Below are 13626 nucleotides of genomic sequence, written 5' to 3'. Positions count from 1 at the left end.
AGGATAAATCTGGCAATCACAGGCCAGTCAGTTTAACATTGGTGGTGGAGAAGGATAAATCTGGCAATCACAGGCCAGTCAGTTTAACATTGGTGGTGGAGAAGGATAAATCTGGCAATTACAGGCCAGTCAGTTTAACATTGGTGGTGGAGAAGGATAAATCTGGCAATTACAGGCCAGTCAGTTTAATATTGGTGGTGGAGAAGGGTAAATCTGGTGATTACAGGCCAGTCAGTTTAACATTGCTGGTGGAGAAGGATAAATCTGGTGATTACAGGCCAGTCAGTTTAACATTGGTGGTGGAGAAGGATAAATTTGGCAATTACAGGCCAGTCAGTTTAACATTGGTGGTGGAGAAGGATAAATCTGGTAATTACAGGCCAGTCAGTTTAACATTGGTGGTGGAGAAGGATAAATCTGGCGATTACAGGCCAGTTAGTTTAACATGGGTGGTGGAGAAGGATAAATCTGGCAATTACAGGCCAGTCAGTTTAACATTGGTGGTGCAGAAGGATAAATCTGGCGATTGCAGGCCAGTCAGTTTAACATTGGTGGTGGAGAAGGATAAATCTGGTGATTACAGGCCAGTCAGTTTAACATTGGTGGTGGAGAAGGATAAATCTGTCAGTTACAGGCCAGTCAGTTTAACATTGGTGGTGGAGAAGGATAAATCTGGTGATTACACGCTCGTCAGTTTAACATTGGTGGTGGAGAAGGATAAATCTGGCGATTACAGGCCAGTCAGTTTAACATTGGTGGTGGAGAAGGATAAATCTGGCAATTACAGGCCAGTCAGTTTAACATTGGTGGTGGAGAACGATAAATCTGGTGATTACAGGCCAGTCAGTTTAACATTGGTGGTGGAGAAGGATAAATCTGGCAATTACAGGCCAGTCAGTTTAACATTGGTGGTGGAGAAGGATAAATCTGGCGATTACAGGCCAGTCAGTTTAACATTGGTGGTGAAGAAGGATAAATCTGGCAATTACAGGCCAGTCAGTTTAACATTGGTGGTGGAGAACGATAAATCTGGTGATTACAGGCCAGTCAGTTTAACATTGGTGGTGGAGAAGGATAAATCTGGTGATTACAGGCCAGTCAGTTTAACATTGGTGGTGGAGAAGGATAAATCTGGCGATTACAGGCCAGTCAGTTTAACATTGGTGGTGGAGAAGGATAAATCTGGTGATTACAGGCCAGTCAGTTTAACATTGGTGGTGGAGAAGGAGAAATCTGGTGATTACAGGCCAGTCAGTTTAACATTGGTGGTGGAGAAGGATAAATCTGACAAATACAGGCCAGTCAGTTTAACATTGGTGGTGGAGAAGGATAAATCTGACAATTACAGTCCAGTCAGTTTAACATTGGTGGTGGAGAAGGATAAATCTGGTGATTACAGGCCAGTCAGTTTAACATTGGTTGTGGAGAAGGATAAATCTGGCAATTACAGGCCAGTCAGTTTAACATTGGTGGTGGAGAAGGATAAATCTGGTGATTACAGGCCAGTCAGTTTAACATTGGTGGTGGAGAAGGATAAATCTGGCAATCACAGGCCAGTCAGTTTAACATTGGTGGTGGAGAAGGATAAATCTGGCGATTACAGGCCAGTCAGTTTAACATTGGTGGTGGAGAAGGATAAATCTGGCAATTACAGGCCAGTCAGTTTAACATTGGTGGTGGAGAAGGATAAATCTGGCGATTACAGGCCAGTCAGTTTAACATTGGTGGTGGAGAAGGATAAATCTGGCAATCACAGGCCAGTCAGTTTAACATTGGTGGTGGAGAAGGATAAATCTGGCAATTACAGGCCAGTCAGTTTAACATTGGTGGTGGAGAAGGATAAATCTGGCAATTACAGGCCAGTCAGTTTAATATTGGTGGTGGAGAAGGGTAAATCTGGTGATTACAGGCCAGTCAGTTTAACATTGCTGGTGGAGAAGGATAAATCTGGTGATTACAGGCCAGTCAGTTTAACATTGGTGGTGGAGAAGGATAAATTTGGCAATTACAGGCCAGTCAGTTTAACATTGGTGGTGGAGAAGGATAAATCTGGTAATTACAGGCCAGTCAGTTTAACATTGGTGGTGGAGAAGGATAAATCTGGCGATTACAGGCCAGTTAGTTTCACATGGGTGGTGGAGAAGGATAAATCTGGCAATTACAGGCCAGTCAGTTTAACATTGGTGGTGCAGAAGGATAAATCTGGTGATTGCAGGCCAGTCAGTTTAACATTGGTGGTGGAGAAGGATAAATCTGGCAATTACAGGCCAGTCAGTTTAACATTGGTGGTGGAGAAGGATAAATCTGGTGATTACAGGCCAGTCAGTTTAACATTGGTGGTGGAGAAGGATAAATCTGGCGATTACAGGCCAGTCAGTTTAACATTGGTGGTGGAGAAGGATAAATCTGGCGATTGCAGGCCAGTCAGTTTAACATTGGTGGTGGAGAAGGATAAATCTGGTGATTACAGGCCAGTCAGTTTAACATTGGTGGTGGAGAAGGATAAATCTGTCAGTTACAGGCCAGTCAGTTTAACATTGGTGGTGGAGAAGGATAAATCTGGTGATTACACGCTCGTCAGTTTAACATTGGTGGTGGAGAAGGATAAATCTGGCGATTACAGGCCAGTCAGTTTAACATTGGTGGTGGAGAAGGATAAATCTGGCAATTACAGGCCAGTCAGTTTAACATTGGTGGTGGAGAACGATAAATCTGGTGATTACAGGCCAGTCAGTTTAACATTGGTGGTGGAGAAGGATAAATCTGGCAATTACAGGCCAGTCAGTTTAACATTGGTGGTGGAGAAGGATAAATCTGGTGATTACAGGCCAGTCAGTTTAACATTGGTGGTGGAGAAGGATAAATCTGGCGATTACAGGCCAGTCAGTTTAACATTGGTGGTGGAGAAGGATAAATCTGGCGATTACAGGCCAGTCAGTTTAACATTGGTGGTGGAGAAGGATAAATCTGGCGATTACAGGCCAGTCAGTTTAACATTGGTGGTGGAGAAGGATAAATCTGGTGATTACAGGCCAGTCAGTTTAACATTGGTGGTGGAGAAGGATAAATCTGGCGATTACAGGCCAGTCAGTTTAACATTGGTGGTGGAGAAGGATAAATCTGGCGATTACAGGCCAGTCAGTTTAACATTGGTGGTGGAGAAGGATAAATCTGGCGATTACAGGCCAGTCAGTTTAACATTGGTGGTGGAGAAGGATAAATCTGGTGATTACAGGCCAGTCAGTTTAACATTGGTGGTGGAGAAGGATAAATCTGGCAATTACAGGCCAGTCAGTTTAACATTGGTGGTGGAGAACGATAAATCTGGTGATTACATGCCAGTCAGTTTAACATTGGTGGTGGAGAAGGATAAATCTGGTGATTACAGGCCAGTCAGTTTAACATTGGTGGTGGAGAAGGATAAATCTGGCGATTACAGGCCAGTCAGTTTAACATTGGTGGTGGAGAAGGATAAATCTGGCGATTACAGGCCAGTCAGTTTAACATTGGTGGTGGAGAAGGATAAATCTGGCGATTACAGGCCAGTCAGTTTAACATTGGTGGTGGAGAAGGATAAATCTGGCGATTACAGGCCAGTCAGTTTAACATTGGTGGTGGAGAAGGATAAATCTGGCGATTACAGGCCAGTCAGTTTAACATTGGTGGTGGAGAAGGAGAAATCTGGTGATTACAGGCCAGTCAGTTTAACATTGGTGGTGGAGAAGGATAAATCTGACAAATACAGGCCAGTCAGTTTAACATTGGTGGTGGAGAAGGATAAATCTGACAATTACAGTCCAGTCAGTTTAACATTGGTGGTGGAGAAGGATAAATCTGTCAGTTAGAAGCCAGTCAGTTTAACATTGGTGGTGGAGAAGGATAAATCTGGTGATTACAGGCCAGTCAGTTTAACATTGGTGGTGGAGAAGGATAAATCTGGCAATTACAGGCCAGTCAGTTTAACACTGGTGGTGGAGAAGGATAAATCTGACAATTACAGGCCAGTCAGTTTAACATTGGTGGTGGAGAAGGATAAATCTGGTGATTACAGGCCAGTCAGTTTAACATTGGTGGTGGAGAATCTTTTAGAAACAATAATCCAGGAGAAAACTAACAGCCACTTGGATAAGTCTGGACTAATAAAGGAGAGCCAGCACGGATTTGTTACAGGCAAATCGTGTTTGATGGTGTTGACTGAGTTTTTTGATGAGGTAATGGAGGGTGAAGGTGTAAAACGGGCAGGAAGTTCAATCCCGTCAGGTGGGGGAGGTTCAAATTACCCCCAGCATATCTGAACTAGAAGGACAACTGCTAAAAATGGCCAAAAGGACAATAAAATAACGATGGAATCAGCCTGAGCAGTTCCGCAGCAACACAAATCCCCAAATGGGAAGCTTTCTGCTTTTTAACCTCGTACACTATTTATCTACAAAGTACATCTCTAATTATCATCAACAGCAAGCTGCAATATCACATTGGAATATGATTGTTTGACTAAGTAAGAGTTTAGCCAAAGAACTACCTGCAGTTATTTTACAAATATAGTATTTTCTTACTTTAAGCAAATCCTTTGAAGTTTTCTTTTGCCTTTTACTTTTTGTTGTGTGTTTTTTCTCTTTAGGTCCCTGCACACAACCAAAGCATTCTCAGCTGAGGGAACAGGTGGGCAGCTTGCTCTGACCCTGCTGTTCTACAGTGACCCGTGGGATCTCACCCTCCAAATGTACTTTCTTGTGGGGACAGGCTCACTTTCTGTTGACCCCCCTCTTTCTTCCCGACAGTCCAGTGGAGATTAAGGATTTGCAGTGTGAGGGAGAATGGGCATAAACCCACATCTCACCATATTTGATGCCATTTGTTGAGCTGGCATGCTGTGCCCATCTCCGTTAATGACTTCTGATGTTCTTCAGTTTTTTGAAGCAGGAACAGTGTCCACAAAGAGCTACTTGTGCTTCAAAAGACTCGAGCCGCTCGGCAAACAGCCACGTGGACTTTCAGTCCAACATATAATCCATCCATCGATCGCTCACTCATTTCATTCATTTAGTAATGGCAGATTTTACTATCTTACACCACATTCTGTGTATTTAAGATAGTATCTGATGACTATCTGAATTGATGTTGATAAATTATTGGGAGGGTAGAAGTGATGCGATGCTCAACACTAAGAGTCGGACTGTTTCCGATTCACCAATTGAACACTTTGCTCTCACCAACGTGCGCAGTCGCTTTAAATGTGCTGCGCGGTTTCTCTCCCAGCAGCAGGAGCTGGTGAGCGGCCTGCGCGGGGCCTCGCCATTGCTGCACCACCATGCAGCCGCGCACCTTAGGGGCAACATTGGTGTGCGGCCCTCACAGCTCACCACAACTTGTTAAGTGGCCTTCCAGCCCAAATCATTACCCATCCCTGCCTGAAACCATCTTTAACGGGATTCTGCCTCCTGATGGAGCTGGGAAAGATTTTGCCATTATTACCACAATTGAGCACCATCTTCTTTTCCAAAGATCTCTAAGCTTCTCTAATGGCTGCTTTTGTCTCCCTCAACTGTGGGTGATATTTCTCTCTATTCTTCTGTAAACTGAATTCCTCTTGATCTCAACTGGGTTCAATGTAAGATAGTTCAGGGAGTCATGCATCATTCACCCCTAGACCTACGCTGGCCGGTAAAACCCCAGTCATTTCCTCAGTAAGGATTCCTCTGGTTCCTCAGTATATATTTGTCAGGATACCGAAACCCAGCTTTCTTACCGTCCACTCCTGGAGGCCCCACTCCCTGAGCCTACAACCTTCAGCAGGGTCAGTGGTGGAGCTTCACAGCAGGAGTGAACCCAACTGTTAGAGTGAACAGGGTTCAGTCCTGGATGTGATTAACAGCAGCAATAATAGTAGAATCCAACCCCTGCAGTCGCTTGTGAACTCGCTGGTGTGTCAGCAGGTTGTATGACCGAGTGAATCCCTTCCCACACACGGAGCAGGTGACTGGCCTCTCCCCAGTGTGAGTGCGCTGGTGTCTCAGCAGGTTGGAGCTCTGAGTGAATCCCTTCCCACACACTGAACAGGTGAATGGCCTCTCCCTAGAGTGAACTTGCTGGTGTGCCAGCAGGCTGCAGTTCTGAGTGAATCCCTTACCACACACTGAGCAGGTGAACAGTCTCTCCCCGGTGTGAACTCACTGGTGTGTCAGCAGGCTGGAGTTCTGAGTGAATCCCTTCCCACAAACTGAGCAGGTGAACAACCTCGCCCCAGTGTGAACTCACTGGTGTAAGAGCAGGCTGGAGTTCTGAGTGAATCCCTTCCCACACACTGAGCAGGTGAACGGTCTCTCCCCGGTGTGAACTCACTGGTGTATCAGTAGGTGGGATGAATTTGTGAATCCCTTCCCACACACGGAGCAGGTGAACAGCCTCTCCCCAGTGTGAACTCGCTGGTGTGTCAGAAAGGTGGTTGAATTCGTGAATCCTTTTCCACTCTCAGAGCAGGTGAACGGCCTCGCACCAGAATGAATTTGCTGGTGTGTCAACAGATCCCTTTTGCTTTTAAAGCTTTTCTCACAGTCAGAACATTTAAAAGATCTCATGTTTGTGTGAACAAGTTGGTGTCTCAGTAGCTGGGATGACTGAGTGAATCCATTCCCACACACTGAGCAGGTGAACGGTCTCTCCCCAGTGTGACTGCGCCGATGGGTTTCCAGCTGATACGGGTAATCAAATCCTTTCCCACAGTCCCCACATTTCCATGGTTTCTCCCCAGTGTGATTGTGCTTGTGTTTTGCCAGGCCAGAGGATCGACTGAATCCTCGTCCACACACAGAACACGTGTACGGTTTCTCCCCACTGTGAACGGTGCTTTTTGCTTCCATGTTATGTCTGATGATATTCAGGTCCTGATGAATAGAGTGACTCTGTCAGATCTTGATGTGATGTTTGAGTTAAATATCCTGTCTACAAATCCTGCCCTTCGAATACCCTGTAAAATGAATTTAAAACAAGGAAAAGGGAGCGTGAGAGAAAACCCACAAAAACAAAAAGACAGGTTGTGAAATTGAGCTCAATGAATCTGGGAATTTGTGGGGCCGGCACTAGAAAAAAAGTAACGATGAAAGCTGCCGGATTGTCGTAAAATCCCAACTGGTTCACTGATGTCCCTCAGGGATATGGGGATCGAGCGGGAAAGTCAAGCTGAGGTCGAAGATCAGCCATGACCTTATTGAATGGCGGAGCAGGCTCGAGGGGCCGTATGGTCTACTCCTGCTCCACATTCTTGTGTTCTTATGGAAGGGAACCTGCCACCCTACCTGTCCCATGACTTCTACCGCCTAGAAGGAAAAGAGCAGCATGTGCATGGGAACACCATCATCTGCAAGTCACACACCATCCTGACTTAGACATATATCGTCATTCCTTCATTGTCACTGGGTCAAAATCCTGGAACTCCCTCCCTAACAGCTCTGTGGGAGCACCTTCACCACACAGACTGCAGTGTTTAAAGAAGGCGGCTCACCACCACCTTCTCAAGGGCAACTAGGGATGGGTAATAAATGCTGGCCTTACCAGCGACGCCCACATCCTCGGTCCCAGGGACCGTCTCAGAAGAACAACAAGATGGCGGTGCATAACCCGGGCTGTCACAACTGCCGTCCGGCAGAACACAGCCCGGGCCGCGGGATCTCATTCGGGCCTGAGGCCATTCTCCAACTTTATAAACCCTGTGGCGCGGCCTACCCGCAGTTTATTAATCTCCCGACCCCGCTCCCGCCGACCTGCAGCTCCGCCCGGCGACCGCACGAGGCTTTCTTTGAAAAGTCAGAGAGGGACACGTGACCCGGGCCCGCAGCCTGATTGATGGGAGCTTCCGGCCAATAGGGAGCGAGCGGGGCGGGGCTGGAGGAGCGAGCCGGCGGTGGGTCCTCCAATCAATCGGGGAGCCCGAGGGGCGGGACTAGCGCCGGCTGATTGTCTGATCCACAGGGCAGCGAGTTTCTCCAGTCCCTTGTTCAGGGCCCGGGGCCAGGGGAGGCTGTGGGCCTTTATTCCCCTTATTGGACACAAGGGCCTAGAAATTGAGTGGGGTTAGCGCCCATTTTGAGGCGCTAGAGGGCCTAGCGCCGCAAGTACAGGCGATTGAGAAATTCACTTGGGCGCTGCCATCGGCGTTAGCCGGTTGCGCTGCGCCGGCACCGATGACGTCATCGGTGTGCGCAGCGTCCCGGTTGCCGTGGCAACGCGCCCGAACACCGAAATTGAGTTGCGGCCGCCTCGCCCGTGGCAGCCGCAACCAACGATTTTTCAAAACTTCGCTACAGGTCTTAGCACCGGCGCATTAAGGTCGCGCGGCGGCCGGCCGCTTTCCCGGCGGCCGCCTGCCCGCACCTCCCTCCCCGGACTCCTCCAACACCCCCCCGCGGCACAGATGCGTGTGGGCCGCGAGCCCGGCACTTCTCCGAGGTGCCGGGCTCATTTTTCTCCACAGATCAACGGCCAGCAGTCGGGTGCAGGCAGCTCCTCCTTAACGGAAGGAGGAGGGCTGCACTTCCCCAGCCTGCCGCACCGCATCGGGTGCCGCAGCGGCGGATTAGCGCCGCAATGCGGCAGTCAGCGCCCATTGCGAGGCGCTGACACCCTCCAGTGGCGCCGGCAGCCGTCTGGGCGCGGCGCTACTGAATTTTTGGCGCGCGCAGGGGGACTTAGCGTCGGCGCTAAATTTCCGGCGCTAAAGCCCTGGCACGGCGCCAACTCAATTTCTAGGCCAAGGTTCTTTGTCTCACAACACACTGGCTCAGGTTTTAATAGAGACTTTTTAAATTCATCAATAAAAGCAGATAAACCCCGTGCTTCTGTGGAACAAACTTTTTAATATTTGGGAGTAAAAGTACAAGTTTCTTTCCCTCTGGGGAATTTGTTATTAGTTTCAGGAAACAACAACAACCACTTGTATTTATAAAGCGCCTTTAATGTAGTAAAACGTCCCAAGGCTCTTCACAGGATCGTTATAAAACAAAATTTGACACCGAGCCACATAAGGAGATATTCGGGCAGAGGACCAAAAGCTTGGTCAAAGGGGTAGGTTTTATGGAGCATCTTAAAGAAGGAGAGAGGTAGAGAGATGGAGAGGTTTAGGGAAGGAATTCCAGAGCTCAGGGCCCAGGCAGCTGAAGAGACGGCCGCCAATGGTGGAGCGATTAAAATCGGGGATGCACAAGAGGCCGGAATTAGAGGAGCGCAGATATCTCGGAAAGTTGAGGGGCTGGAAGAGATTACAGAGATAGGGAGGGGCGGGGCCACGGAGGGATTTGAAAACAACAATGAGAATTTTAAGGATGAGACACTTGAGGAAAAGCAGAGAGTGGGGGAGGGTCAAGCCCTTATGGGACAGGGTCGCTAATTCTGTTCTGTGACAGTTACTGGGACAGACTGTATCTCCCCCTCTCCTCCACTCAGGGATTTGTGGTAGATAAAGGGACAGTAATTCTCCTTGTTTTGCGAGATTGTAATTAAAGGGACACTACTTTGAGATGGCTGCGAACTTTTAGTGCCGCCAGCCTTTCTAAAACATCTTCCTTTCTTTGAAGATCTTTGTGAACTCACTGGTGACTCAGCAGGTTGGATGAACTCTGAAACCTCTTTGCACAGTCAGAACATTTAAAGGGTCTCTCATCGGTTCTGCGGCAGGAGGGATCTGGTTAACAGTGATCACAATATCATTAGGTTTAAAGTAGTTATGGAAAGGGACAAAATAAAATCAATGGTGAAAATACCCAGCTGGAAGAGAGCCAATTTCAGTGATTTGAGAAGGGATTGAGCACAGGTGGACTGGAAACAAAGATTGTCCAGGAAAACAGTGAATGACCAATGGCAGGCCTTCAAGGCTGAGATAGTTCGGGTACAAACCAAGCATATTCCCATAAGGAGGAAAGATGGGCCATCCAAAGCTAGAGCTCCCTGGATGAGAAAGGATATCGAGGTTAAAATAAAACAGAAAAAGGAGGTTTACAACAAATGTCAGGTACAGAATACAGTCAAAAACCAGGCAGAATACAGAGAGTGCGGGGAAATTGAAACAGGATATAAGAAGGGCAAAGAGACAATATGAGAAAAGATCAGGGGGTAAACATAAAAGAGAACCCAAAAATCTTCTATAAACATATGAAAAGTAAAAGGATAGTTAAAGGAATGGTGGGGCCGATTAGGGACCAAATAGGTGCTCATCATACGGAGGCAGAGGGCGTGGCTGAGGTACTGAATGAGTACTTAGCATCTGTCTTCACAAAAGAAGAGGATGAAGTTAATGTCGCAGTAGAGGAGGGGGGAGTAGTGAAATTGGATAAAAATGGATAGAAAGGAGGTGCTCAATAGGTTGTCATCACTCAAAGTTAACAAGTCACCTGGTCCAGATGCGATGCATCCTAGATTGCTGAGGGAAGCTAGGGTGGAGACAGCAGAAGCTCTGACCACAATCTTTCAATCTCCCTCAGATATATGGGAGTGGTGCCAGAAGACTGGAGGATTGCAAATGTTACACCCTGTTTAAAAAAGGGGAGAGGGATAAACCTGGTAACTACAGGCCAATCAGTCTAATGTCAGTGGTGGGTGAACGACTAGAGACCATTGTCAAGGACAAAATTAATTCTCACTTGGAGAAGCATGGGTTAATAAGGGGCAGCCAGTATGGATTTGTTAAAAGTAAATCGTGTCTGACTAACCTGATTGAGTTCTTTGATGAAGTAACAGAGGATTGATGAAGGTAGTGCAGTAGATGTTATATATGTGGACTTTTAAAAGGCATTTGATAAAGTACCACATAAGAGACTTACTCGGAAAATAGAAGCACAGGGAATTAAAGGGCTGATGGTAATTTGGGTATAATTGGCTAAGGGAGAGGAGGCAGTGAGCAGTGCTGAGAGATGTTTTTCTGACTGGAGGGAAGTATGCAGTGGGTTCCCCCAGGGGTCGGGATTAGGACCATTGCTTTTCTTGTTATATATAACTGACCTGGACTTGGGTATAGGTGGACAAGTTTGAAATTTACAGATGATACAAAACTTGGCAACGTAGTAAATAGTGAGCATAGTAGTAGCAGACTTCAGAAGGACAGAGACAGACTGTGAAATGAGCAGACACAAGGCAGATGAAATTAAATGAGCATAAGTGTGAAGTGATGCACTTTGGGAGAAACAACAGGGAGAGGCCGTATAATCTAAATGGGACTATTTTGAGGGGGTGCAAGAGCAGAGGGACCCGGGGGTGCATATTCACAAATCTTTGAAAGTGCCGCGGCAAGTTGGTGAGGTGGTTCAGAAAGCGTATGGGATACTTGGCTTTGTAAACAGGGCCATTGAATACAAAAACAAGGAAGTTACACTAAACCTTTACAAATCACTAGTTAGGAACATAGGACAGGAGGAGGCCATTCAGCCCCTTGAGCCTGTTCCGCCATTCAATGAGATCATGGCTGATCTGCGACCTAACTCCATACACCCGCCTTTGGCCCATATCCCTTAATACCTTTGGTTAACAAAAACCTATCAATCTCAGATTTAAAATTAACAATTGATCTCGCATCAATTGCCATTTGCGGAAGAGAGTTCCAAACTTCTGCCACCCTTTGTGTGTAGAAGTGTTTCCTAATTTCACTCCTGAAAGGTCTGGCTCTAATTTTTAGACTATGCCCCCAGTCCTAGAATCCCCAACCAGCGGAAATAGTTTCTCTCTATCTACCCTATCTGTTCCCCTTAATATCCTGAAAACTTCAATCAAATCACCCCTTAACCTTCTAAATTCCAGGGAATACAACCCTAATTTGTGTAATCTCTCCTCGTAACTTAATCCTTGAAGTCCAGGTATCATTCTGGTAAACCTACGCTGCACTCCCTCCAAGGCCAATATATCCTTCCTAAGGTTTGGTGCCCAGAACTGCTCACAGTACTCCAGGTGTGGTCTAACCAGGGTTTTGTACAGCTGCAGGGTTTTGGCCTCAGCTGGAGTCTTGTGTACAGTTCTGGGCACCACACTTTAGGAAGGATGTCAAGGCCTTGGAGAGGGTACAGAGAAGGTTGACCAGGATGGTACCAGGGATGACGGACTTCAGTTATGTGGAGAGATTGGAGAAGCTGGGATTGTTCCCCTTAGAGCAGAGAAGGTTAAGAGGAGACATAATAGAGGTGTTCAAAATTACGAGGGGGTTTTGATTGAGCAAGTAGGGAGAAACTGTTCACTCTGGCAAGTGGGTCGGTAACCAAAGGTCACAGATTTAAAATAGTTGCTAAAAGAACTAGAGGGGAATGAGGAGAATTGTTTTCACACAGAGGGTTGTTAAGATCTGGAACACACCATCTGAAAGGATGCTGGAATCAGGTTCCACAGGAACTTTCAAACAGTAATTGGACATGTCCTTGAAGAGGACTAGTTTGCAGAGTTCTGGGGATAAAGCTGGGGTTTGGGACTAAATTGGACAGCTCTTTCAAAGAGCCGGCACAGACACGATGTGCCGAATCACCTCCTTCTGTGCTTAGATTCTATGATCAGTGTGAAGACGCTGGTGTCTCTTAAGGCTCTTCGAGCTTTTAAAGCTCTTCCCACAGTCAGAACATTGAAAGGGTCTCTCGTCAGTGTGAACAAGCTGGTGTGACAGGAGGTTGGATGAATGAGTGAATCCCTTCCCACACACGGAGCAGGTGAACTGCCTCTCACCAGTGTGGGGGAGCCAGTGTCTCTTCAGATCCCCGGAGCTTTTAAATATCTTTCCACAGTCAGAACATTTAAAGGGTCTCTCGTCAGTGTGAACTCGCTGGTGTGACAGGAGGTTGGATGACTGAGTGAATCCCTCCCCACACACAGAGCAGGTGAATGGTCTCTCTCCAGTGCGAACTCGCTGATGTGCCAGCAGGTGGGATGACTCAGTGAATCCCTTCCCACACATGGAGCAGGTGAACGATCTCTCACCAGTGTGAACTCGCTGGTGTCTCTTCAGCTCCCCGGAGCTATTAAAGCTCTTTCCACAGTCAGAACAGTTAAACGGCCTCTCATCAGTGTGAACAAGCTGGTGTGTCTGCAGGTTGGATGATTCAGTGAATCCCTTCCCACATTCAGAGCAGATGAATATCCTCTCCCCAGTGTGGAGGCACTGGTGTTGCTTGAGCTCCCTGGGGATTTTAAAACTCTTCCCACACTCAGAACATTTAAAGGGTCTCTCGTTAGTGTGAACTCACTGGTGTCCCTTCAGCTCCCTGGAGCTTTTAAAGCTTTTCCCACAGTCAGAACAGTTAAACGGCCTCTCATCGGTGTGAGCTTGCTGGTGTTGCTTCAGATACTGGGGGCTTTTAAAGCTCTTCCCACAGTCAGAACACTGAAATGGTCTCTCATCAGTGTGAACAAACTGGTGTCACTTCAGATACTGGGCGCTTTTAAAGCTCTTCCCACAGTCAGAACATTGAATTGGTCTCTCATCAGTGTAAACAAGCTGGTGTCCCTTCAGATCCTGGGGGCTTTTAAAGCTCTTCCCACAGCCAGAACATTGAAATGCTCTCTCATCAGTGTGAACAATCTGGTGTCCCTTCAGTTCCCCGGGGCTTTTAAAGCTCTTCCCACAGTCAGAACACTGAAATGGTTTCTCCCCAGTGTGAACCCGCT

At 47.0% G+C, this 13626-nt stretch overlaps 1 pseudogene; it reads right to left on the bottom strand.

Annotated features, from left to right (window-relative positions):
• LOC147118548 (uncharacterized) overlaps positions 1-13626 on the bottom strand; it is a 129172-nt pseudogene that overhangs the window by 30801 nt on the left and 84745 nt on the right.

This window comes from Somniosus microcephalus, chromosome 4, assembly GCF_052327205.1.
Source record: "Somniosus microcephalus isolate GS21.2 chromosome 4, FLI_Smic_1.0, whole genome shotgun sequence".
Lineage (NCBI taxonomy): Eukaryota > Metazoa > Chordata > Chondrichthyes > Squaliformes > Somniosidae > Somniosus > Somniosus microcephalus.
This window is presented reverse-complemented; position numbering and strand designations above follow the sequence as displayed.